Source organism: Lissotriton helveticus, chromosome 3_1, assembly GCF_964261635.1.
Source record: "Lissotriton helveticus chromosome 3_1, aLisHel1.1, whole genome shotgun sequence".
Taxonomy (NCBI): Eukaryota; Metazoa; Chordata; class Amphibia; order Caudata; family Salamandridae; genus Lissotriton; species Lissotriton helveticus.
The window spans coordinates 1,164,467,424-1,164,493,535 of record NC_136061.1 but is presented as its reverse complement, the minus strand read 5'-3'; the positions used below and the strand labels follow the sequence as shown (position 1 = coordinate 1,164,493,535).

General features: G+C 43.3%; 1 pseudogene; it reads left to right on the top strand.

Moving 5' to 3' along the window:
- The window catches only part of LOC144824220 (NXPE family member 2-like), an 81,840-nt pseudogene extending 57,979 nt beyond the window's left edge, over positions 1 to 23,861 (top strand).
- Positions 23,862 to 26,112: the final 2,251 nt, after the last annotated feature.

Sequence of the window (26,112 nt, the reverse complement as noted above, 5' to 3'; positions counted from 1 at the left end):
ACCCAGCCAATGATTCCGCCGTTTCCGGCTTCAGGGCCCATATACTTTCAATTCACACTATTCATTGACAGGGCGACTTCACGGGCTGCTACCAATTGTGTGTGTTCCCTACTGTTATCACTCAGTGTACCCGACTTACCATCCACCGACACGGGTACCTATGACCTCAACGGATCAGGGGCCTATCTGTAAAAGGAAAGGCAGCAAATGCAAATTCAAATGACATTCAATACTGTTGTAAAATGACCACGGACAACTGGAAGTTTTAAAATGTTTATCTAAAGTTCGTTTTCTTCAAGCATCAAACTTACAAGAATAAGGCAATCAATAACCAAGATAATAAAAAGTACATAACTATAGAGAAATAAAGTCAGGGTAATCATTCAAATGCAAATATGAGAGGCAAGGGAAATATGCTATGCATTCAAGGCAAAAACTCTTTAGAAAATTTAAGTAAGGCTGTTCTAGACCATATTAGGAAATGACAAACTGCAATGCAAAATATGATTTCTAAAAGGTAAGATAACATGGGAAAACGTTATGAAAATATGCAATTGACTTTATGATTCAATAGTTTGCGGCAAAGCATGGAAAAATCAACATGTGCAAAGGTGTGTCTTTATTAAAGCAAAGACAGAAAAATAGAAAGGTGCAAGTTTAAAGAACTTAGAGCAATATTTACCTAGACTGGTGTGAAAACCAAACCCTGGCCACGGGTCAGTTTAAGGACAGGAAACCCTCAAGGAAGGATACCCCTCAAAGGACAGCAGGTGCAGAATGGACACCCAGGACAGGACAGGATACCCTCAGATTAGGAATCAGGACAGGACCTCAGGACAGGACAGCAAACCCTCAGGACAGGACCGCTCAGGACAGGACCGCACCCGCAGTTTGGAAGCAACGCCTGCGCTCCACCCTCTCTGCAGCTATCGATCAAGACCCCGATTGGATCAGCGAACTCCCAGCAAAGTGCTTCGCCAGCACTTTAAGGTTCAGTAGAACCTTAGTCTATGGTCAATTTCGGACAGAGTGCTCCGCAGCGCTCTGTATCTTCAGTCACCTATTGAATATGATGGGTCAGTGACAGGTCAGCTAAACCAGACAAGTCGGACAAATTCCCTAGGTGAACCCAGGGTAGATATACTGTTTTGGGACAGGGTACCACCCCCCAAATGTTGCAAAGTGTCAGAATCCCCAATTTCAATTGGTCCTAAGGTAGGATTTGGGTAATACACCAATCATAACACACTATTTGGATGCTTCATTTACATATCTGGGTACCGCCTAGCGAGATTGGGGTTCCCATGAGAAACTGCATAGAAATACAATAGATATATTACATTGTTTCGGAATAAGAACATGTGATTCCGTCCTGCTAGGGTTGCAGGTCAGTTCTCAGGAGCATCTTGCCCATCACTGCCAACTGGCGGTGTTCCATCAGCCAAGGTTGTCGGTGCCCCAGAAAGTCGCACATGCGTAGAAGGGACCTCCAAGATGGCTTTTGGTGCAGTTAGACCCCCATTCCCCGCGGTACATGAAAAGTAAGCGAAAACAAATTAATACATAGAAATAACATTATGAAAACACATCACAGGGATTGTACTTTCAACTTATCACTATAAAATATACTTATGCAACCTAAATGTTAGCTACATATAACAGACACAAGAGCAGTGGCACGAGCAGTACCACGTTACTGGCAAAGCTAGGTATTACGCATGCGCATAAATTTCCCTCCAAACCTGCAGACACGTCAGGACACGTGAGTGTGACTGACGCATGCGCAGTAACTAAATACAAGCGGCGGCCATGTTAAGTGACTCGAGTAAATTATTTTAGTAAAACACATAAACAAGCTTCATGGAAACTTAAAATAAACGTTAGTAAGACGCACAACTTATTACCTTATTACACATAAACGAGGTTCATGACTTCGGCAAGTCGCAAAATATGCGAAGCTTTGCTTCGTCACAGGTATTCTGCCAGCATCTCCTCCAGTTTTCAGGATAAACGGGAATCAGCAGGCGACGCTGCAGCGACTACAGGTGTGCGGCCATCTTGTTGCATGGTCAGCTGCACCCCTCCTCTTTAGAATGTCCTAAATTTGTATACAGCTCAATAGATATTGCCAAAGGTTGTGGGGAAGTACAAATATAGGCTGGTGAGTTGGCTAAAGTAAAATGTTCGAAATGCTGATTAACTTAAAAACTGAGATGAACAATCACAGCCTTGATTGTCACCTATAATGGATTCAAAGAAGGCTAATTGGAAGATCATTGATAGAAATGGGGGTCTCTCTTTGTCAATGGTTTGCACTTTTTTGTCCAAGTAGGGACCCTTCTTCCCAGTCAGAGTAAGGGGAATACCCTTCCAAAATATCCCCTGCTCACCCCCTTGGGAGCTTGGCACAAGCAGACAGGCTTATCTCAGAGGCAGTGCATAAAGCATTTGTGAACACATAGAGTAATGCAGTGAAAACACTACAAATGGACACCACACCAGTTAATAAAAATAAGTAATCTTTATCTAAACCAAACAAGACCAAAACATCAAAAATCCACAATACAGTAATTAAAATGTAATCCTTAAAAGGCAAAACGAGTTCTGCCCATAATAAGTTATAAATGGAACACTTTCAACACAATGTACCTTGGATGCATCAAAATCATAAACAAAAACAGCCGCTGGGAAGGTGATGCATCGGTTCCATAGGCCCAGGGAAGGTTATGCATCACTTCCTTACTCCAGGGGAGGTGATGCGTTGGTTCTTTACTCCAGGGGGGGTGATGCGTTGGTTCTTTACTGCCAGGGAGGTATTGCGTTGGTTTCTTACTGAAGGGTAAGTGATGTGTTGGTTTCTTACTGCACCCCGGCGTTCTTGTAGACTTGGCACCCCGGTGTGATACGTTGGGATCAGGGATGCGTTGGTCATCGATGTGGTGGCAGTGGCAACTGCGCTGCTTTGGTCTCTCCAGCCTCGGTCCCAAGGTACGTTGCTTCTTGCAGCCACACTGCAGGGCCTGCATCGGAATCGGTGTGCTGATCTCGGATTTTCGTGATCGGTGCACGGGATTTGGCGTGCAAGCGATTTCTCCAGCTGTGGTAAGGTGCTGCATTGCTTTCTTCAGCGGCACAGCGGTGATGTGTCAGAAACTGGAGCAGATGCATCGTGCTTCTCTTTGTTGAGTCTCTTTTCCAGCTCCCAACAGCAGAAACAACCTCCAGAGGCCCAACACAGCAACAGACACCTCTTGGCAGGTCAGAATTCCCAGCAAGGAAGCTCAGGGCAGATGGTGGTGAAGTCTTTGTGTTCCTGAGACTGCAGAACAGGAGGCAAGCTCTATTTCAATCCGTTGGAGCTCTTCTTCAAGCAGGTTACACAGCACAGAGCAAAGTCTTTGTCCTCTCCTTGGCGGAAACAGTCACTGCTGGCCGACCACAGAACGCATACAGCACAGGAGCAGTACTTCTCCTTCAGCTTTCCTTCTTCACCTTGGCAGAGGTTCCTCTTGAGTCCAGAAGTATTCTAAAGTTCTTGAGTCTGGGCCCCAATATTTATACTGCATTTCTCTTTGTTCTATTGTGGCAGAAAGGCTCTGTGCTCTGTCAAAACCAGTTTTGTCCTTTCTGGTCCAGCTTCTCGGCAGGAGGCAGACCAGACTCATTCAGGTGCAAGTAAATCTCCTCCCCCTGCTCTAAATGCTCAGGTCTATTCAGCCCAGCCTTGACTCATCCAGGAAAGACAGGACACACCTCATCCCCGAGTGGCTGTCTACAAATAATGCACATCCCCAGCCCCTGTCCCTCCAAAGCCAGTCAAACCACAAACCAGCTAGAGGCACACAGGATAGCTAAGCAAGAAAATACCCACTTTTAAAAGAGGTATTTTCAAACACACAATATAAAAATATTCTTTACTAAAAGATGCATTGTTATATTCTGAGTTCAGGCATACTAAACTCCACCTTTCCATCTTGTCCCAATGGAAGTTATACTTATAAGATGTTATAAATAAACTCCCAATCTATCCTATGGGACAGATAGCCTTTCAACATTGAAAAACAAAATACACTGTAGTTTACTATCAGGACATGTCACAGACATCAGGGCATGTTCTACCTTTCACAAACACTGCAGCCTGCCCACAGGGGTACCTTGGGCCTACCTTAGGGGTGATTCACATGTAAGAAAAGGGAAGGTTAGGGCCTGGAAAGTGTTGCACTTGTCAGGTCGACATTGCAGTGCCAGACTGCACACAGACACTGCAGTGTCAGGTCGGAGATCCTTTTTTAAGACTGATTGTATGGGCGGCACAATCAGTGCTGCAGGCCCATTAGCAGCATTTGACTTATAGACCATGGGCACATAGTGCACTGTACTGGGGGATTAGTAATAAATCAAATAGAGCAATCTTAGAAACACCAATCCATTAGAACAATGTACACAGAGCACTTTAGCACTGATCAGCAGTGGTAAAGTGCCCAGAGTCATAAAACCCAGCCAAAACAGGGTCAAAAACAGAAGTCCAAATAGCGAAACGCTGGGGGATAAACCCGCTGAAAAAGCCAGGTCTAACAATTATGGACATTGTGACTTGCACATGTAATACAAATGGTGAATTAACAGGCATACCAGAAAATACATCAATGGATGTCCACATCAGAGTTTGTGAAATATATTTTACCATTTGGGGATGTATGATAGCTTACCGACAGGTGACCTTGAAAGAGAAACCTAGAGATACTACAGCTTTCATAGTATTTGAGGGTGCCTTTAGATTGCTGAGAATAATATTCCGTCTTGCTTTTCTCATCTTCAGTGTTCCACAGATTAACAAATTATATTTGAGAATCTAAATGCTGTGAATGCATCATGGTTCATGTGCTGACACTGGGGGAGCAGGACAGAGTTCTGTGACAAGTGTTACCAAAGCAAATGGGAAAAGTAGTTATAAGGGGCAAGTTCATTTTTCAGAAGAGAAAGGGAAATTCATGGGTGCTGTGGGTTTTATTTTGCCATTTTCAGCTGTGTTTTTATTACTCATCTTCTGATCGGTTATGTGGCTAGTTATGTTTTATTTCCATTTACCTCCTATTCCTGTTGCTGGGCAGCACCTCTGCATTCCATGTGTCGTCCATGGCAACACAATGGTCTATCACAATGGTCTATTTTGTCCAGCTGCACCTTTGGTAGTTGGATTTGAGCTGTTTCTTGGGCTGGTGGTCTATATCTGTGCTCCTGAATAAAACTACTAAAGAATTGCTGAACATCACCTGGACTTTTTAACACTAGCGACGAGTTGACCCATTTGTGAACTCTTGTTTATGGGAAGGATCAACATGAACATGACAAAAAATTGTGGGAGGTTTTTCAGCGACTCCAGGATGCTGGACTTGTTATCAAGAAAGAAAAATGCTAATTTCGGGTGTCATCTGTGAATTATTTTGGTCACACGATTTCTGGGGAAGGGACCATCCCCAAATTAGATCTTTTTGAGAGCATTGTAAAGGCACCAGTACCTGTAAACAGAGACCAAGTTCAATCCTTACTGGTGTTAGCTGAATTCTGCTCTAAGTTTGTTCCCAATTTTGCTTGTGTGACTTCTCCGTTGAGGCTATTGCTCAAGAAGAGTGCCAAATTTACATGGTCTGATGATTGTACTCTTGCCTTCAACACTATCAAGGATGTCATTGGTCGCATGCCTACTTTGGGACATTTTGATGCTTGTAAGAAAACTGTGCTGTCCACTGATTCATGCATGCTTGGGTTGGGTGCGGTCCTCTCACGGGTTGTGGATGGTGAATCCAGGATTATAGCTTTTGCTTCCCGTTCTCTCAGGGGTGCAGAAGAGCGATATTCTGTGATTGAATGAGAAGCATTAGCAGTTTTCTGGGCTATTCACCATTTCAAATTTTATCTCCAGGGTTTACCTGTGGTTATCAGGTATGATCATTTTCCTTTGTGTCAAATTTTTACTTGCAGGGAGGTCGATAATCTTTCTCCAAGAATCAAGCGTTGGATGGAAGGGTTGACTGAGTTCAATTTCTAAGCATGGGCTGAAAATTCGTTCCGCTCGCGGAATTTGCGGATTTTCCCCGATTTCGCGATCCGCGAATCTCGCGAAATCGCGGTAAAATCTGCGAATCATCGGGGATGAATTTTCAGCCAAGCACTTACAGGGTTACAGCAGCAGGTGCAAAAGTTGAAGCTAATTTTTTGTAACCTTTTACAAAAGGGTTACAAAGAAATTAACTTCAACTTGTGCACCTGCTGCTGTAAGCCTGTAAGTGCTTCTTGGCGCCTCGTTGCCTACTTGCAACTATTCTCTGACCCTGCTCTGACCCTTGAAGCAGGGTCAGAGAATAGTTACAAGTAGGCAATGAGGCGCCTGTCACGAAAATTAAACCTCAACAGGAAGCACTGACAGATATAAAAACAAACATTTGCAATGCAATAGGTCTCGCATTAGGAAAGTTTGAGCTATTGGTCTTGTAAATGATCATTTTTTCATTTATGTGTTGGTTTTGAAAATAGCTAAATTAATAGCTTTGTCATTTACAATGCCAATAGTTATAACTTTCGCAAATGTGACACCTATAGCATTTGTAATGCAACATGTTTTGTATTTACGTGACTTAGCTGTAATGATATTACAAATTACATTGGCTTTTAATTTTTTTAAATAATTAATACTTAAATAAAAGTGATTTTAACTTATAATGGCAATAGCTTAAACTTTTGTAAATAACTTTTGTGAAGATTATGTTCAGTGTATTTTATTGTGACGAAAATCCAAGAACAGAAGTGAAATATTAACATCTTTTTGTGACATTTGTAATAAAGTTTGAAACATTGAGAGAACATATTTGAACCAGTTGTTGTTGAATGGTTGCGCAGATTGATGCTGGGGTGGCGCTGAGTGGTGCTGAGCGGTGCTGTGGTGATGCTGAGTGGTGCTGTGGTGGTGCTGAGTGATACTGGGATGGTGCTGAGTGATGCTGGGGTGGTGCTGAGTGGTACTGTGGTGGTGCTGAGTGATGCTGTGGTGGTGCTGAGTGATGCTGTGGTGGTGCTGAGTGGTGCTGTGGTGGTGCTGAGTGATAATGTGGTGGTGCTGAATGATGTTGTGGTGGTGCTGAGTGATGCTGTTGTGGCGCTGAGTGGTGCTGTGGTGGTGCTGATTGGTGCTGTGGTGGTGCTGAGTGATGCTGTGGTGGTGCTGAGTGGTGCTGTGGTGGTGCTGAGTGATAATGTGGTGGCGCTGAGTGATGCTGTGGTGGCGCTGAGTGATGCTGTGGTGGCGCTGAGTGGTGCTGTGGTGGTGCTGAGTGCTGCTGTGGTGGTGCTGAGTGATGCTGTGGTGGTGCTGAGTGATGCTGTGGTGGTGCTGAGTGGTGCTGTGGTGGTGCTGAGTGATAATGTGGTGGTGCTGAGTGATAATGTGGTGGTGCTGAGTGATGCTGGGGTAGCGCTGAGTGATGATGTGGTGATGCAGAGGGCAAAAAGGCACAAAAATCAGTCTAACAAAGGGCAGAAGGGCAGAAAAACGAGTCTAACAGAGGGCAGAAGGGCACAAAAAACTAGTCTAAAGGGGCAGAAAGGCACAAAAATTCCAAGGAGGGCCTTGGCCCACTGTAGGTGCAGTGGTGATCCTTAGGAGAAGTGCCTCAGCGTACCTGGTGGCATGATCCACTACTATCAAGATGAATTTGTTCCCTGGTGCTGGTAGAGGGTCAAGGGGACAAACAATGTCAATCTATACCCTTTCAAAGGGGACGTCGACCACTGGAAGTGGAATTAAGGGACCTTCAGGTGGCTACCTGTCTTGCCACTAACCTGACAGGTGCACAGGAGTTGCAAAAATCCTTCACCTACTGAGACATTCCTGGCCAGTTGAAGTAGTTGACTAACCGACTCCAGGTGTTTGCCTGGGCACAATGCCCAATTAGGGGAATGTCATAGGCAAATGTTAGGAGAAACTCTAAACTGCTGATGCACTACCAATCTCCTAGTGGCAGCAGGTTTGGGGTCTCTGACACTTCCCTTTTGCTGATCAGCAGCTTGCTGTCACAGGCTTTCAAGAATGGGATAGATTCTCTACCCCTGGTACAGATCTTCCCTAGAGGCCCCCCTGGTCCTAAAAGCTCTGCTGTGTAAGGCCCATGCTGATGAGGCTCAGTTGCCTCTGGGGCTGACCAGTCTTCTCCCTGAGGAGAGGAGACTTGGTTTGGTGTCTGCTTTGAAACTGTTTTCCCAGACATCCTGCTCTTTCTCTTGGAAGGTTTGTCAATCATTTCAGGCTCCAACACTTTTTTTTCACCGTGGGTTTTGCTTTGTGCCCTTGTTTGCATACATACTCATTCAAGTATTCCCAGTATTGCTGCATGAGTTTTCTTTTCTACCTCAGCCCATGCTGAGTACACCAAATCGTTTCCAAGCAGACACTGTACAGGGATAGCAGAAGACACCACTACCCTTTTGAGGCCACTAACCCCTACCCAACCTAAGGTCAACAAGGCCATTGGATGTTCCGTAGCCTGATTGTCAATGTTGAGGACTATATAGGTCTACCCTAGGAGATCTTGATCTGGGGAGACCAGTGGACCAACCACTATGGGTATACTAGCACCAGTGACCCTCAGGCCTTCCACCCTAATCTCATTAATAGTTGGCTCTTGTCTGTGTCACTCAAGGTTACTGGGCCAGACAGCCAGAGTAGCTAAATCCACCCCTCCCTCTGAGACTAGAGTTGCCTCAGTGAACAATTTGACCAAGTCACAGCGCATCTGTGATCCCATCTGGAGACTCACAACTCCATTTGCTGCAGGTGGACTAGAGGCATTCTATTTGTTGTTAAAGCTAGGGTCTCCAGTTCGGTGTCTAGTTGTCTTCCATTCAAAATACCAACCCTTCCTGGGATCTCAGTTTTTACCCAGGTACCCTCCCTTGGGGTGTGATAAGTTTCTGGGCCCACCCTCCTGAGCAGGCTGTTGCGTACCTGAAGAAGACTCGTTTTTGTTTTTGTCTTTTTGGTCACCAACTTTCCCTTGGGGGGCTTTTTGGCCTCTTTATTTTGGTTACCCCCACAAGTGGTAGTTTTAGTCACCCTTGTTTTGACCCAGTGGTCTGCCTTCTTCCCCAAATCTAGAGAAAAAATGTGGACCTAGGTCTACCAGATGCTGATGTAACTTCTCATTGTAACAATTACTCAAAAGATGCTCCTTCGTAATTAAATTGTAAAGCCCTTCAAAATGATTCACGTTGTTACCTGTTAACCAACCACCTAGTGTTTTCACTGAAAAGTCAAGAAATTCTACCCATGACCGACTCTGGGTTTTACGAGTCTCCCTGAATGTTATTCTATACTCTTCAGTGGTGAGTGCAAAGCCCTCAATCAGGGTACCCTTCATCAGATCATAAGATTCAGCATTTTTTTCAGGCAATGTCAAGATTCTATGCCTGCATTTCCCTGAGAATAGTTCCCACAAGAGAGTAGATCAATGTTTTCTAGCTACTTTACCTCCTATACAGGCCCTCTCAAATGCTGTGCACCATTTCGTGATATCATCACCATCGGAATATTTGGGGAGTTTGGAATCATAAAACTCTTCACTCTCCCTATCTTTTTGTATGCTGCCACCAGAGATAGGTCCTATGCTCACCTCTTCCCTTTGTCTTTTTATTTCCAGGAGATGAGCTTCTAAGTTCAATCTCCTGGTCATTCTTTCCAACATGGGGTCCTCATCTGGAGGGTCTCAGCTGTATCTGAGTTGACTGACTCATGTCCATCCTCAGTATTATCTTCATTGCCATTATCATCAACCTCAGACTCGGCTACCAGATCTGGGTGTTCTTTCCCAAACTGAGTTATCAGTTTTTAAAGATATTCCTTTTTTGGATTTTGCCTGTTTTGATATCATAGCCTTTCCAGAGGGCCCTGCTTCTAGCATGGCTCAGGTCTATGTAAGGGGTCGGTCGAGCTCCTGATCCTGGCTACTGGTTTCAGGCATTATTTTTCTAAAGTTGGGACCTTTTTATGAAGTTGAAAAAATAACTAGACACTAAGGGCCAGATGTAGGTCACCCAATACCGGTCGGTAACGCCCAAAATTACCGAATTTCGGCCGTTACCGACCGGTATTGGGCTTTTCAGATGTAGGTGGCATTTTTTTAGGATTCGGTATTTTACCGAATCGGTAATTTAAGGATTCGGTAAAATACCGAATTCTTAACATACCAATTTGGCAAATTACCAAATCCAGGATGTAGGGAGCACTCAAGTTGGTGCATTCCTCAGTTAAGGATTCGTTATTTACTACCAACTACAAGTTGGTGGTAAATAATGAAAATCTTTGCAAAAGCATTTTTTTTTGCTTTTCCAACAGTGCAATGTGGCAGACATACATGCCCTTAGGGCATGTATGTGTGCCACATGTGCACCCCTACACAATTGAGGGGTGCAACAGGGTGTCATAGTGACACCCTGCCACCCTTCAATGTTTTCCCCCTTTTACCGAATCAGTATTTACTGATTCGGTAATTGCCATTCATTCCAATGGTCCTCCAGTCCCATAGGAATGAATGGCAAATACCGAATCGGTAAATACCGATTTGGTAATTACCGAAACTTACCGATTCAGTAATTTTTAACTAAAAATTACCTTCATCCCATTTACCTATTCTTAAATACCGAATCGGTATGATTCGGTATTTAAGAATAGGTAAATTGAGATTACCTACATCTGGCCCTAAATCCTTTGTCCTAACTAAAGTACAGATTTTTAAGCTTCTCAACAGTTTTTCAGGGACTTAACCAAGGCCCTAGCAGTTAATTTTAGAAATTTGGTAAAAATTGACCAATGAAAACTTTGACTGGTTAAAAACAATTTTTGGATTTGCTCATGTGGTCAAATATTTACAAAGTAGTTCCAGCAAATGCAAACTCTTCTATCCCTCCTCTGAGCCACCAAATGTAGGAAGCTGGCTCTCTATATAGTGTGCTAAAAAGAAGTACACTGTGCAGAGAGTCCAGATAATCCCCAAATGACACACAGAGTTAAAATCAGATAATTCTAATGCTCTTTTTGCGGTAGTGTGAGCGAGTAGTTGGGATTATCAGAGTGTATGCTAAGCATTTGTTGTACTCACAGAGGCAATAAATGAGACACACACTCAAGAATATATTCCAGACCAATTTATAAAACTACAGTTGATTTTTATGTATTTTGTAAGACCAGGAATGCAGTTCTAATGTAAGTACTTTTGGAGTTACGGTTTTTATAAGTTCGGAAAAGATATCACTTTTGTGCGCAATTACGTACCATAGTAATGGTTGAATTGAAAATGCACTGCACAGATGGACTTACAGGTAAATCGGGTGGGTCTCCTTGCATGGAGAAGGTCAGAAGGGCCTGTGGACCATGGGAGCAGAGCTGGTTGGACGGTATTGGGGCCAGTGGGGCTGGGTGCAGAGCAAACAGGTCAGCCGGGTGTTTTGCACCTTTAGATGCTCACGGTCAGGAGCAGGCAACTTGGAGAGGCAATCTTGGGTCAGCTGTACCACTCAGGAAGTGGGTGTTAGGTGTATCAACACCCATCAATGGGTGCTTGCTTCTGAGGCTTTGGGAGTCCAGAGTGGACTATTCTTCTTGGTTTTTACCATTGGGGGTCCTGTACTCCGGTTATTGGTACACAGTGGCACCAGTAGGTCCTGGTGCATCCAACCTTGGTGGAGAGGCAGATCGACCCTCGGAGCTGTTGTATCTCTTCGTGCTTCATTTCTGCATCAAGGTTGTCGGAGAGAAGCAAGCCAATAAACCAGACTTCATGGGATTGGTGTCTGTGGTGTTCAGGGTTGTGATAACTTCACTCCAAGGCTGCTTCTCAGTGACTACTCAAAGGTTGTTGGTGTTCCAAAGGTTCTTGGAATACTTGCCGTTTCAGGACGACACAGCAGGCAGTGATTGTCGACTCCTTGGAGCAGCTGGCAGGTTTTGGGGCCTTTTTTTCGGCAGTAGGGCTTCAGTTCTCGTGCAGCGGGTCTTCTTTTTTCTGGTTTTCTTTGGTTTGATGAATCTGAGTTTCAGGCCACGGGGAGCCACCTAAATACTGAATTTAGGGGCATTACAAAGGAGATAGGCAATGAGCTATCTACCTTTAGAGTGTCTAAACCATTTAGCGACCACTTTTTGTGGGAAGAGGCACTACCCTAGCCCTGATTATAGGTGTTCTTCCCATCATTAGATGGTGGAATTTCAGGAGAGGGGTTCACCTCACCTGTCCCACCCTAGGGGTGGTGGAGGCTAAGAGGGGGACCCTCCTCCTCATCTAATCTTCCCGCCTCTCCTCCAGCCAAAAGTGGAGCAGGAAATGGGACCTGGCCTCCCCACTATCTAGTGGTCTGGGGTTGGATATGAGAGGTGGCATGGCCTTTAAAGCTTCGCACCTGGGATGGTCATCCAGTCCTGAAGGAGGTGTTAGACAACCCCTCCCAGAGCAGGTTTTGTTTCGATCCTCTCACCCCATAGGGTCAGAAACATATCTGGTGGTGGCAGGCTGGTGGAAATTGGCCAGAGACCCCACTAGTGTTTGGGTCAGTTTCAGGGGACCCTCTTAAATGGTCTCCTGTGTGAATGTATTATTACATCCAACACTGGCATCAGTGAGGATGTATTAAGACAAGATGTTTGACACAAATCAGTTAAGCCATCATGGAGCTGGGAAAATCGTGTTGACAAGTATTCAGCCTGTAAACTCTTTATGGATTCTCTATACACTTATAACATCACCCAATGGACTGGGCATTGTAGGAGCATATCTGCTTATGCTGATATGCCCACACATAGGATATAGTGCACCCTGCTTTAGGGCTAAAGGCATGCAATAGGGGTGACTTACCTTATCTTATACTGTGCATGGTGTCACGATTCGCTCCCTGTGTTCTCGTGTCCACCACCAGGGGGCTGAACTGTGGGATTCTCCAGTGTTCTAATATGCTTCCTGATACTCCCCTGCATGCATATCTTCAACTTCCAAACACTTGTGTAGAGGACTAAAGTATCTGGTATTTAAAAGGAAGGTGACAATTGGAACCAGTTTTTGAAAGTGACTGTTTTGTATTATATATATGTCTTGCACATCCGTCCTGGGTGTAGTTAGTCTGAATGCTAAATTGCCTTGTGAGTGCCCTTCCTTTCTGTGTCTTACCCATCTAGTTCACTTGTACAGGCTTCACCTTTGGATCCCTTTTTCTCCTCTGACTCCCTGTATGATCCTGGGCAGCACTGTACTCCTCCTTTCTGTGTATGTCTTCTACCCAGTTCTCAGTCCTTGTCCAAGTCCCTGACTGTGTTCCCCACATAGTCCCGGACAGTCCCTGACACATGGAAGGCATTGCACACAGGGTTGTGTGCCGTGTCGACACTTCAGATTTTCCTACACCAAGACCCAAAGCCTGCAATGACAGAGTGCATAGCCTTGGTGATGGGGCCCTGGGGTGGCACAAACAGTGCTGCAGCGCCAGAGGACCCTCTACAGTTAACATGTCCTAAGTACCAGGGGTACCACGTCCTAGGGACTTATAGGAGTAGCTGAAGTAGTGCCCATCATGGTGCAGTGTTTTGGGAAAGAGATCTGGCACTGGGAACCTGGTTAGCAGGGACCCAGTGCACTTACAGTTTGAAATCACATCAGGCATTGGGCAAAAATGGGGGCTAATCATGCAAAAAGAGACACTTTCCTACAAGAGTGACGTATATTTAAAAAGAAGGTTAAGGCCTGTCAAAAAAGGTTACTTTGATGGGTCAAATTTGCAGTTAAAACTGCACAGCTAGGCTAATGCAGTCATGTACAATGGGTGCTGCAGTCTATCGGTGACATTTAACTTACAGGCCCTGGGCACACATTATACCATATACCAGGAACTGTTAGGTAAGTTAAACATGCCAATTAGGTGTACATTAATTTTATCATGCTGAATGAAGGCACACAGTATTACTCAATGGGGACACCCAGTAACGTGCAGAACCTGGGGACGAATTCAAGAAACGAACAGCAGTTCTGCCACAACACACTTTTCAGAGCAAAGTAACTTCAAAGTTTTTATCTCCTTCTTCGTTGGGATATCAGTTAGGGCCATATGTATGAAAGTACCGAATTGCGATTCAGAATTTGCGATTTTTACCGAATCGCACATTCAGAATCGCAAATCGGTATGTATGAAAGAAATCGCAAATAATCAGCGATTCCTTAAAAATCGCTATTTATTTGCGATTTCTCCAAATGCGATTCCTTAACCTGTAGGAATCGCTCAAGTTGCGAAATCGCTATAAAAAATCGCTATTTTTTAAAACAAATCGCAATTATTGAGAAAGATCGCAATTTTGCTAATTTCGCATTTAAGCCAATCAGGAACTCTGGTGCAGCATGATGACATCACAATCAGGAAGTGATTGACTACCCATGCTGCACCTGAGTTCCTGAATCAGAGGCAGAGTGAAGGTGTGTTTGGGACAGTGCAGTGTGTACCTGGAGAAGCATGGCTAAGAGTGGAGTCATGCCCAGGCAGGAATCTCAGCAGCAGGAGAGTGAAAGCTCAAGGAAAAGAAAACAAACGTTTTCTGAGGCTGAACTGGAGGCTCTAAATCATGAAATGGTGTCAAACCATGAATTACTATTTGGAAGGAAATCCAGGGAGGTGCCAGAGAGCCGCAAAAGGAGGACCTGGGAGGAAATCCAGCACAAGGTTAATGCTGTGGGTGTGACACCCCGGAGTGTGGAGGACCTCGGAAAGCGCTGGTCCGACCTGCGCCTGCGCTCCAAGGAAAAACTAGCTACCAGGCTGGAGCAGTCCAGGATAACAGGTGGTGGGACCTCATCTGTTTCTGATTCCACACCCCTGGAGGAACTGGTTGAGGGGACCCTACAACCAGAGAGTGTGGGAGGACTGGTTGATCTCGACAGCTCTGACCAGACAGCATCTGGAAATGGTAAGAACCATGCCCTCACACCCCTTACACCCCCCAACACCCCCAGCAGTGAGCAAGGGTCATGAAACAAGATAGGTAGTCCAGAGCAGGCACACAGCCAGACATAGCAATGCATCATGGGAGATGTCGTCACATGTAAATCAAAGTGTTAAAATTGCAGCTAAAATAGTCAAACATATATCCTGCAGGTCATGACAGTGAAACAAGAGACCAATGTAAATCAAATAGGTGTGAAAATGTATTTATACAGTGCAAGTTAGTATAGTCAATTAATGTGTGCTGTTCTGTCCACAGCATCTTCAACACAGCCCTCAGGCAGTGGGATAGTCGTTGAGAGTATTGAGTCAGGAGATGCCGGCCAAGATGTGAACACGGATCTGGAGGACAGCCCCGTGACCACACACAGACAAAGAAGGAGACACAGTGTCAGACCACTTGCGCCAATTCAGGATGACGCAGATGCAAGTGGTGAACATGTAAAAAATGTGGACACATAGACACAGCAAGAGGGACCTGCAACAGACCAGAATGTCCCACGAAGTGCGGCCAGGCGCAGACGACGCACGGCCAACAATGTTGAAGGGCAAGGAGAGGATTCAGTTTTTGCTGGACTGGAACTCAACATGTTGCAGGTGCAGCACCTGCAGGCAAAAAACATTAAACTATTACAAAGGGAGATGAGGGAGGGCTTCCGTGGACTTAGGAATGACCTGAAGGATGGCCTACAGGCGGTATGCGACGAAATACGTACAGAGGGTACTGCTAGGCGCAGAGGTTGGCAACGCCAAGATAGGTACACCCGGGCCATCAACCGCTTGGCGGTTACATCAAGCATCCAGGCCAGGCGCAGCATTGAGATGCAGCGGCAATTCACACATGCTGCACAAGACATTGCAAATGCGCTTTTGCAAGTGACCACTGCTGTGGATGAGTTGCGCCAAGTACGCACAACAGGGCCGGGAGTCCTGACTCCAAGTGAAGAAGATATGCAGTCAGGTCGGAGCAGCACCACCCCACCGCCCACCTTAGAGAGACGCTGTAGTGGCAGGACCAATAGGGCTACACCTGCAAATGAACATTAGGCTGCGCAGCATTTAACTTGTGAGTCACTACTTCACTTTTCTGAGCACTGTGAATGAAACATGTGCCAAATATATCTTGTATGACTACTGTACGTTTTCAGTTAATTCATATCCTGCTATTAAGGATTAACAACAACATTCACACTTACATTCATTGCCATTGTGTCGTTTTTCCTTACCTAAAAATAGTTGCGCGTAATCTCATCACGCCTCTGGCGCCCAGCCGCTGCAACAGCTCTACCATCTACAATACGTCCTGGTCCAGGCCCCTCTACGTCAGAGGATCCTGAGTCACTCAGCTCCACTCGTGTCCCTTTTCGTGTGGCAATATTATGGAGCATGGCACAAGCCACCACTATTTTACAACACGTATTGGGGCTGTATTGGAGTGCACCTCCACTTTTATGGAGGCACCACAATCTGCTTTTCAGGATCCCAAATGTCCGTTCAATGGTGCCTCTGGTTGCAATGTGTGCCCTGTTGTACCTGCGTTCACTAGCATTGTTGGGCATGAGGTAGGGAGACAAGATGAAATCCCGTACTGCATAAGCACTGTCACCTGTGGGTAGAAGAAAATATGTTAGTCTGTGACATGCACATGGTAGTTGGTACTAATGACCCCTATGTCTGAAGGTATTTACCGAGTAGGTATCCCTCGCCAAACTCCCCTCTTGAGAGTCTACGATATATCCCACTGTGGGGATATAGCAACATGTGTGCCATCAATACATCCTATCACGTGTGGGAAATGCGCAATTTGATAAAAGTCCTGCTTTGTCTGTGCTATTGCCTGAGGTGTGCTGGGGAAGTAAATGTGATGTTGCATCCTCTGAACCATGGCATCTAGGAAGGCATGGAAGAATCGCGAAAGGACACTTTGTGACACCCCTCCTGCTGAAGCAATCACAAAAAGAGAAGAGTGATCGTGTCTTCGTAATTTTTCATGGGTTGTTAGTTGTATATCTTGAGATTTGTCATTGAGCCACCCACAAAATTCCTCTAAGTTAATCGAGTTACCTGTCCAGATCAGGAGGACTTCATCGATATACCTCTTCCATAGAGTAATATTCTCTAAGAAAGGATTATCGGAATTGTAGATGTATTTGTCCTCATAGCGATCCATATACAGATTCACTGTGTCCGGGGCAAACCCAGCCCCCATGGCTACTCCCTTGGTTTGATAGTAGAACTCCTTTTGACTTAATCACTACTTCTTGATTCTGTCTAAGTGATTCCAAGCTCAACTTCTCTTCTTTACAGATGCTATGTTTGATATATTTCTTTGTGTTGTACAGTTTCAGTACATCACGCATTACCACTTGTTCAAATGCAAGAATTTTGTTGGACATCATATGCGTGGGTGGTGAAAATGTTGAAGGTGTACGTAGCAGTGTTGCGGGGCATTTACTTGCATAAGTCGGATTGGGATTTTTGTGAAAGTAGTGCTTTAGCCTTCTATTTATGAAAAAACGGCGCAACTCCATTTTGGTGTTGAAGCTGTTAGAGGGGGCCGTGGGTACTTAGCTCAAACCTTTGGCTAGGACTGACAATTCAGTGGTGGATAGACTATAATCTGACAGATTGATCACTGGGTTGGTTCACTGTGTATTCACTGTCTCTGTTCTCACTATCTGATCAGTATCTTGTATTTCAATTGCTGTAGAGTTAGGAGTTTCCCCTCTTATTGTCTGGTCAGTGCCTCGTATTTCAGTTTGTTTAGCAGAGCTCAATATTTCTATTCTCATTGCCTGGTCTATTAGTGAATTCCGATTCCAATTCACTATCGTGGGAACATTAGCAGGCTCCTGATTATTTACCAATGGTAAGTTTGTCTTCTTGTTCGTATCTCTCCATGTGTCTGAGGGTAAAACTTCACACCTCTCCTGTTTCTGGTCCTCTGTAGTTCCACCCCCTGCTCTGACCTTTGACCAACCCTGTTGTGGTCCTCCCCCTCTGTGTGTAGTCCATCTGCTTTCTCTAAAAAAGGACCTTGTGTTATCTCAGAGTAGTTGGGACCCTGGTAACTTGGACCTGGTTGGGGATGTTGTCTGTTTGGGTTAGAACCAGTGTGTTCGTAGTCACTGTCAGGGCCACTGGAGTAAGATGACTCAGAGAAGGTTTTGTGTTTACGACCACCTTGTCTCCCTCTATTTACAAATTGACCCTGGTTCACCTGTTCATAGTACTCGTCAGATATATAGGGATATGTGATTTTTTTTGTCATAAGTTCTTATATCTTTGGCAAGTTTGTATAACTTTCTATTTAGTGTAACAGTGTTAAACTCTCCAATGGTCTTATCTAATCTGTCTAAGGCTTCCTTTGCATTCGTCAGTGCTCTGTTGTCTGTGATCTCCTTCCTAAGTTCTTCTATTTCTTTAAAATCAAAGAGAAGGGCGGGGAGTGGACAACTTGTAACTGCGTTACCAAGGTTCTCTCTCCTTCTTAAAAAACCCTCATACATGCATTGTGGGAACGGTGGCGCTATATCTTGGTTCTCCGCCTTCACTAATGCGTTGTTGCATCATCATTAAGTTTTTATTTTGTTGTATGCAAGCCTCAAGCCTGAGGCAACCACTGGAAGACGCAGTAGTGTCCAGGGATAGATGTTGTACCACATACAGATAAAAAGTGGGTAAAAAACTCTCATCCAAAATGAAAACACTTTAATTGAAATATGGATGAGGAGTGTTGTTAAAAATAAAGGGTATATATGTGGACCATGTTACTTGGACCTCTATACCTCTGTTCAAATTAGGTCGACATGTTTCTGCCCCATTATGCCCAGCGGGTCTAAGGGGCATTCATCAGGACAAAAAAGATAGTACTTACACTATTTGTGTAGTAAATAAAGTGGGTCTTGTGTTTCACTGTGTTTCTTTGCAAGGTTAAATTATACCTGTAGTTTGTGGAAACACAAAAAATAAAGATACAAATACAATATATACATACAACATGTAATTAAACATATATACACGCTGTATTTAAGCTGTTTTTGTGAGGTTGCTGTTGGCCTCTCACATAACTGGAAAGTGCTCAGGAAAAGTTAGGACAACTTTGATTTGTAGGACACTGTTTTACGATCTCAAACCGAGCAAGTTATGTGTCGATTTGCAATTTGTATGCTGTCTTTGTGTCCAAACTAGAGTATCTGACAAGTTGAGTGTTCTTGAAACTGTTGTAAGTTTACAGACCAGACAGGTTCCGCATGGGTAATGTCCTGGTATGGGGCCATGCCCACGTTTCTTATTATTTCAATCTTATTTCTTTGTTGCGGTCTTGTGTGGACAAGCATGTCCTTGATATTCCTTGTTCGTTTGTTGGCGAAACGGGGATAAGGCCAGTTTAGTTTTCCCGACGTCAGAATTCTCCAATTTTTGTTCACAATTTTCTTCACTTCGTATGACGCTGGACTGGATGTAGTTACACATGTTACTAGATCTTTTACTGGTACTTTTACTAAGTATCACTGGAACACGGAATATGGAGGACAATTTTGGTTTAAGTTACACTGAAAGTGACATCAATGAAATCTAATCAGCGCAACCGCTATTGCAGAACACAGAACTAACACAAACCTAGGCACAAACGGATCATTGGGATGCTCTGACAGAAATGAAAAGGGAACAGATAAAAACAGCCATTCACAGGATAATAATGACCGAATATTTAAGATCTAAAACAGCACCAAGAGGCTTATGGGTACGCAATGCCCCTCGAATCTTCTTACATGACTTAGTATTTAGAAGAGACTGGTCTTCCATATCTTGGAAATGTACACTCGATTATCTAGTACTGATAGTCAAAACAGCGAAGAGACTGTCGGACGAATTACTTGTGAAAATTCAAACAAGTGAAATAGACCTAAAAAAAGTTGCACATATCTCAGTCTATAGAAAAAGACTAGAAGAAATACATAAAGAAATGAATGAAACAAAAGAATTCTTAATGCAGAACAAATTACAAAAATTGGGCAAAGATCTTTAACGCTTCAGCCATGAGAAGATGCACCCCTACTCGAAGGAAGAATACACAGTACCGGAACCATGGTCTGATAACGAGTCAACAGGATGGAACTCATCAGAAAATTCGGACGGGAGTAGTGATGATCAAACACCCAAGAGGGGAAGAAATAACTACCACGGTCAACGTCCACGGAGAGCCAACAGATGGCAAAGACCAAATTTTCATGGTCACCAAATGCCATTCTTTCAACCATACATGCCACACTATCAAGGCTGGATGAATCCATACAACCAAGGAATACCACCAATGCCACACATGATGGGACAACAAATGCCAGGCCCAGAAGGGATACAACAACAGCAACCTTTTTTAGGAAGAGGCCAGAATCAACAGAGAGGACGAAGGAAAAACATAACTTGGCAAGACCAACAACGCAACATGATGACACGGAGCATGTCGAAGGAGAAACCTGGAACCAGCACAATGAATCACTAATTGTGAACCTCACAGATATAATCTTGTCAGAGGATCAGATCAAAGTTTTGAATAAGGGTCTAGGATTCGTCCCAACGCCGTCACTCGACACCTTCAAACTAAAATACGAATTAGCAGAATTCTGTAGAAAACTTAAATTGAAAGCAGTTTTTGAAGGAAAAGAATTACCAAGCCAAGAGAGTGATACTAATCTAAGAAGGAAATCGACCTTCAACCCTCCAAACAGTATGGTACCTATATAAATCCAAACTTTTGAACAGGCGATAATGAAAGAAGCAGACGAATTAAGACATACTAACAAGAAAACCTTTCAAAACATAACGAAGAAAGAACAAAAGGCCCTAGGCACACTACAAAAGAATGATAATGTCATCATAAAGCCAGCAGATAAAGGGGGGGCATTGTGATTTTAGAAAAAGAAGCCTCCAATCAACAATGCCTCGCCCTCCTCTCTGATACCAAATTTTACAAAAGGATCGTTATTGACCCAACCTCAAGACTGCAGAACACTATAAAAATAATGGTGCATGAAGCAGAAATGAATGCATGGATAACTAAACATGAAGCAGATTTTTTAGTGGCACGTGAACCTAAGATACAATACTTTTATTCACTCCCAAAGACGCACAAAAATAGATCGCCCCCAAAAGGACGCCCGATAGTATCGGGTTTAGGTTCAGTACTCGAACCTTTGTCCAAGTTCCCAGACCAGTTTTTAAAACCTTTGATACAAAAGACGCCTACTTATTTAAAAGATACCAGGGATTTACTGAACCAACTGACAGACATGGTATTCAATGAAGACTCAATGCATCTGGTGGGACTAGATGTAGAGTCCCTCTACACCAGTCTCCCCCAAAAAGGAATGTTACAAACATTGGAAAACATCCTCTTTGCAGAACAATGGAATTACCGAACTCCACGCCACTTTTTTTTAGAATGTTGCTGATTAGCGCTGACAGAATTTTTTTCGAAAACAACGGTGCCCTCTACGTACATTGTCATGGGACATCGATGGGCAGTGCGTTTGCTCCTTCGCTGGCAGGACTATATGTGAGCGAATTCGAGTCCTGACACTTCCTCAATGATCCAATCCATTCATCTCCAAAATAATTTTTGGGAAACGATATATTGACGATGTCATAATGCTCTGGGAAGAGAACAGTACAAACCTAGACAAATTCATTGAGTGGCTTAATCTGAGAGACCAAAGTTTACTTTCACATCAAACAAAAACAAGCTGGATTACTTGGATATTACAATCTTTGTGGAGAATGGACAGATAGAAACAAAAACTTACTACAAACCTACATCTAAAAATAGCCTGCTGTCCTATAAAAGTTTTCACCCAAAGCCCTTGAAAGACATTCTTCCTTATAGCCAATTTTTAAGGCTGAAAAGGAACTGTAGTAAGACCCAAGATTATACAGAGCAAGCTAGAGAGCTGAGTCTAAAACTACAAAGTAGAGATTACCCAATCAAATCAATACGAAAATGCCAAAAAAGAGCAAAGTACCAACCAAGGGAATGCCTACTCAAAACCACAATGAAGGAACCAGTAAAAGATCTAGTAACATGTGTAACTACATTCAGTCCAGTATGTGTTTAGTCCAGTATGTGTTTAGACAGATATGTATAACATTTACTGATATCCCAGCGTAGAACAGGATAAAAACTTTGAAGTTACTTTGCTTTGAAAAGTGTGTTGTGGCAGAACGGCTGTTTGTTTCCTGGAATGAAGGAACACAACACAGTAAAAATAGGGTTTAGCAAAAAAGCAACAAAATAAATTCATGGTGAGCCTGCAGAAAGGGCAGATGCCCAACAAAATCCTACTTTGCTGAAAGTAAAGACTCAAATGTAATGCAAACACTTTCCCTCAGACATCTGCTACCTGCTACAGTAGTGGTAAAGTAATTAATGACAAACAGACTGCCTTCTAATGTAGATTTCATTTTGAATCATAGGTTCCATGTTTTTATTCGCTGGCTTAATGAGTAAGTGTGGAGTGAGTGAAGGTTTTTTCGTAATAGAAGTGTATGATAGAAAAGTTGAAATGGGAGGCCCCCTTTTAAAATTCCTTCTTTTCAAAACCATGTGCATTGGATAAAGGATTGTGTTGTCACTGTGGGATATGTTGCTGAGAGGGCATGGATTTCCTGGCGCTACGCCCAACCAGAGTCAGATGTATAGTGTAGCCATTGGGGTCTCACTGGTTCAAATACTGCATATATTTGTTACTGCTGCTCTTAGTTTCTTATGGCTCTGGGGATAGATTGGAAAGGTACATTTGATACAAGACCTTGTGTAGATCTTCGGCTGAGCTGAGAGTTGCCTTTTTAGCAGAGTGGCATGATCGTTATTTAGATCTGGAAGTAGCTGTGTGGTCTGGCTTCTTTAGGGAACTCAAATTCTTCCGGCATTCAGAACAGTAGTCTACCTGACCTTGTGTCTCTGAATCCTAGTGTGGCAATAGGTTTTAATAGGGGCTTTTATGGTGAAACATATTTATTTACATAATAAAAGAATTCAGCTATTTTTTGCTTGCCATTGTAACATATGTAATATGTGTGCAATCTGAAAAATGTCGTTTTGGAAAAGAACATTTTGACAACCCTCGGTATGTAGGGAAAGCTGAAAGTTTTTGATTCCTTAAAATCTAAAACACACAACAAAACAAATTAAAAGCATATGTTGAGAAAGTATTACATGCATTGTGTTATGATAATGCTAATTTATTTCATGACTAACCTTCTGATGTTTGTTACATTCTGTATTTTTCTTCTCAGTAATGACCTACTTCGACCACCATGAATCCGGTTGGTCTTCCTGGCAGAAGACACTCCTAGCCATCCACATGTACAAGGACATTATGGTATCATACAAAAGGCATGGATTTCCACTTGAAAGCTTTAGGTTCTATTTTTTTAAAGAAGACAAATACACCAGTCGACAAATTGACAAAATTGGCGGAGGTCGCAACACCATCTTCGCCATCACGATGGGTCAGCACTTCCGACAATTCCCTCTCCAGCTGTACATCCGCCGAGCACTCAACATACGCAAGGCCATCGAGCGACTGCTGACCCGGAGCCCTGACACCAAAGTCATCATAAAGACTGAGAACACCAGGGACACCAACAAAGCGGTGGAAAAATTTAGTGAATTTCATGGCTATTGTCATTATCTAGTGTCGAGAGAGGTTTTTAAGAACATGGATGCTGGTTTTGTGGATGCATTGGACATGACTTGCGCCCTGGCCACTGAGAGTATTCACCCACCGACGCACGTACTTGAGAACATAATGAGCCTGACTTTCAATTATGCCTGCTAGTGATAATCAAACAAGTGGCTGTACCAATAAAGTGTCCTTTTGAATGTGTACCTGACATACAAGTGAGATGTAAAATGCTTATGCTACAAGCACAAGGCATGTCACCTTCTTGCTTAGCCTTAAAACCTATTTTCCATATTTCTTGTTCTTTTCGCCCCAACTACAATGGCCCCAAACACCACTCAGGAAATACACTGAAAGCTGGATGTAGTTTGTTGGCGCACCACAAGCCCTAGGTACTTCAGAACAATTGAAAACTCATAAAACCCTGCTGAATTTGTTTTTGATCAGGAATTATTGGGAAAAATTACTTAAAAGCATATCCTAAAACCTAGGTAATTTTGTTTGCTTCTACCAATTGGGGTACAGATGGAAGACAGGCATACGCGGCACAGATGCTGCATTTATTGTTTTTTATAAGTTCATGGCTGTATATGAGGTGACAAACAGAGAGGCTTCTGTCCATAGCTGGCCATGATGTATTTTGAATGATTCTAGGAGAAGCTTGATGATATTGTCAACTCAATTCCCAGTTCGAAGCATTGGGGTCCCCAACTCTCCAGGGCCCCTCAGTAATGTCTGTGAGATATGGGAGACTCCGAGGGGAGGGAAGGGAGTATTCGCATTCTGCAGGGGTTGTCTCTCATTTTGCTCTACACAACTGTTTCCGGTTTCACAAGATGAATACAGTGCATCTTTGGCTCGTCTCATCTGTCTGTGTATAGATCTGTTGAAGCTTCTTTATTTGCTTGGGGATTATAACATTTTGAGCAGAACTGAATATAAGAACAATAAATGTACCAACTATCGTAACTGACACATGGGATTGATAACCTAAGTATGTTCATTATGCACTACAAATTTAAGTGGGGAGTATGGTGGCGCTTTACAAGTGAGTGTAGGGAAATGATGCAAAATTGACAATGAAGACAGACAATACAATTCACTACCTAAACATAAAGACACACTGATTTCCATATTAACAAATTTTGCAAATTTGTGATGAGGTCTTCGGTGTTTATCCTCGAGCACCCGTCTTCAGGACTGATTTACAGCACAAGCAGCTGGTGGAAGTGCATTTCAATGTAGAGGTCCTTGAAGGCAAAAAGGATTTGAACCTGGATGCCTCAAATGGCTTTCTGGGTGAAACTAGTAGTTTTGATTAGGCCTGGGAAGAACTTAAGGAATTTTACTCAGTGGAATTCTGCGGAGTTGCAAAAGAAACTCATGGAGATCCCACAGAATTTTGTGAATGGGCCGAAAATGCATTATACACTCCTTGCACTGTAATTTAATGCTGGCACCCTTTTATATATGTATAAGACTTTTTTTCATAGGAAAAACCTTTTTTTGGCTTGCTTATCACTTTGGTGTCGTTTGACGAATCTTCACGAAATTGTCCCAAAAAAGTGCTCTCCTAATTCTAGCTGTCCATGGAAAGTTTCGGAGTGATCTGTCAAGAGGGGGGCGGAAAAAAAGGCGAGGTAAAAAAAAGTCTGTTTCTCATGTTAATTCGCATAGGGATTTTGAACAGTCCGAACTTCAAAACAGAATTAAATACAATTTGGAAGAAAGCTAGTTCTTGGACCAGAAAAAGCCTTTATTTTTAATTGGTGTAAATCCGTTCGGTAGTTTTTGAGCTATTCAAGGAAAAATAAATTTGTATAGCTGGGCAGAGCCTAAGCACAGATCTCATGATGAGACATGATTGTCTGTCAGCATTTCAACCAGATATTTCTGGCAGTCATCTTGGGACCAATATACATGATAGCAGCCAATTTAAATGCATTGCAGTGAAATGGCAAGTTTGAGGGTTACAAAAAGGAGAACATATAAGCGTGATAACAGATTTTAGTTACAATATAAATCATTTGTTGATATTACCATACTAATTTTAGGGCTTGTGGTGTGTTCCAAGGTGATTCCCCCCTGTGAAAAAGCCTTCTGCTGGGATTTCATTAATCAAGTTTGAGAGATTACTGTTTTCTCATGATTTTCCTATAGAGGTTGTGGAAGATGCTCCAGAAGCTAAAATGAGAGCATATTTTCTGTAAGTTCCCACCAGCTTTCTCGGGCATATGAATATGAAGTCCGACAGTCTCAGTAAAACATGTACTTCCAACAAGAGCAGCCTATCAGTTGAATTCGTTCTGTTCTACTGCAGCTTATCAGAGTATTCTAAAGCACAACTAGAGGGCTAACAGTCTAACTTATGACAAAAGTATGGCACACCTGAAGCCATCTTGATTGA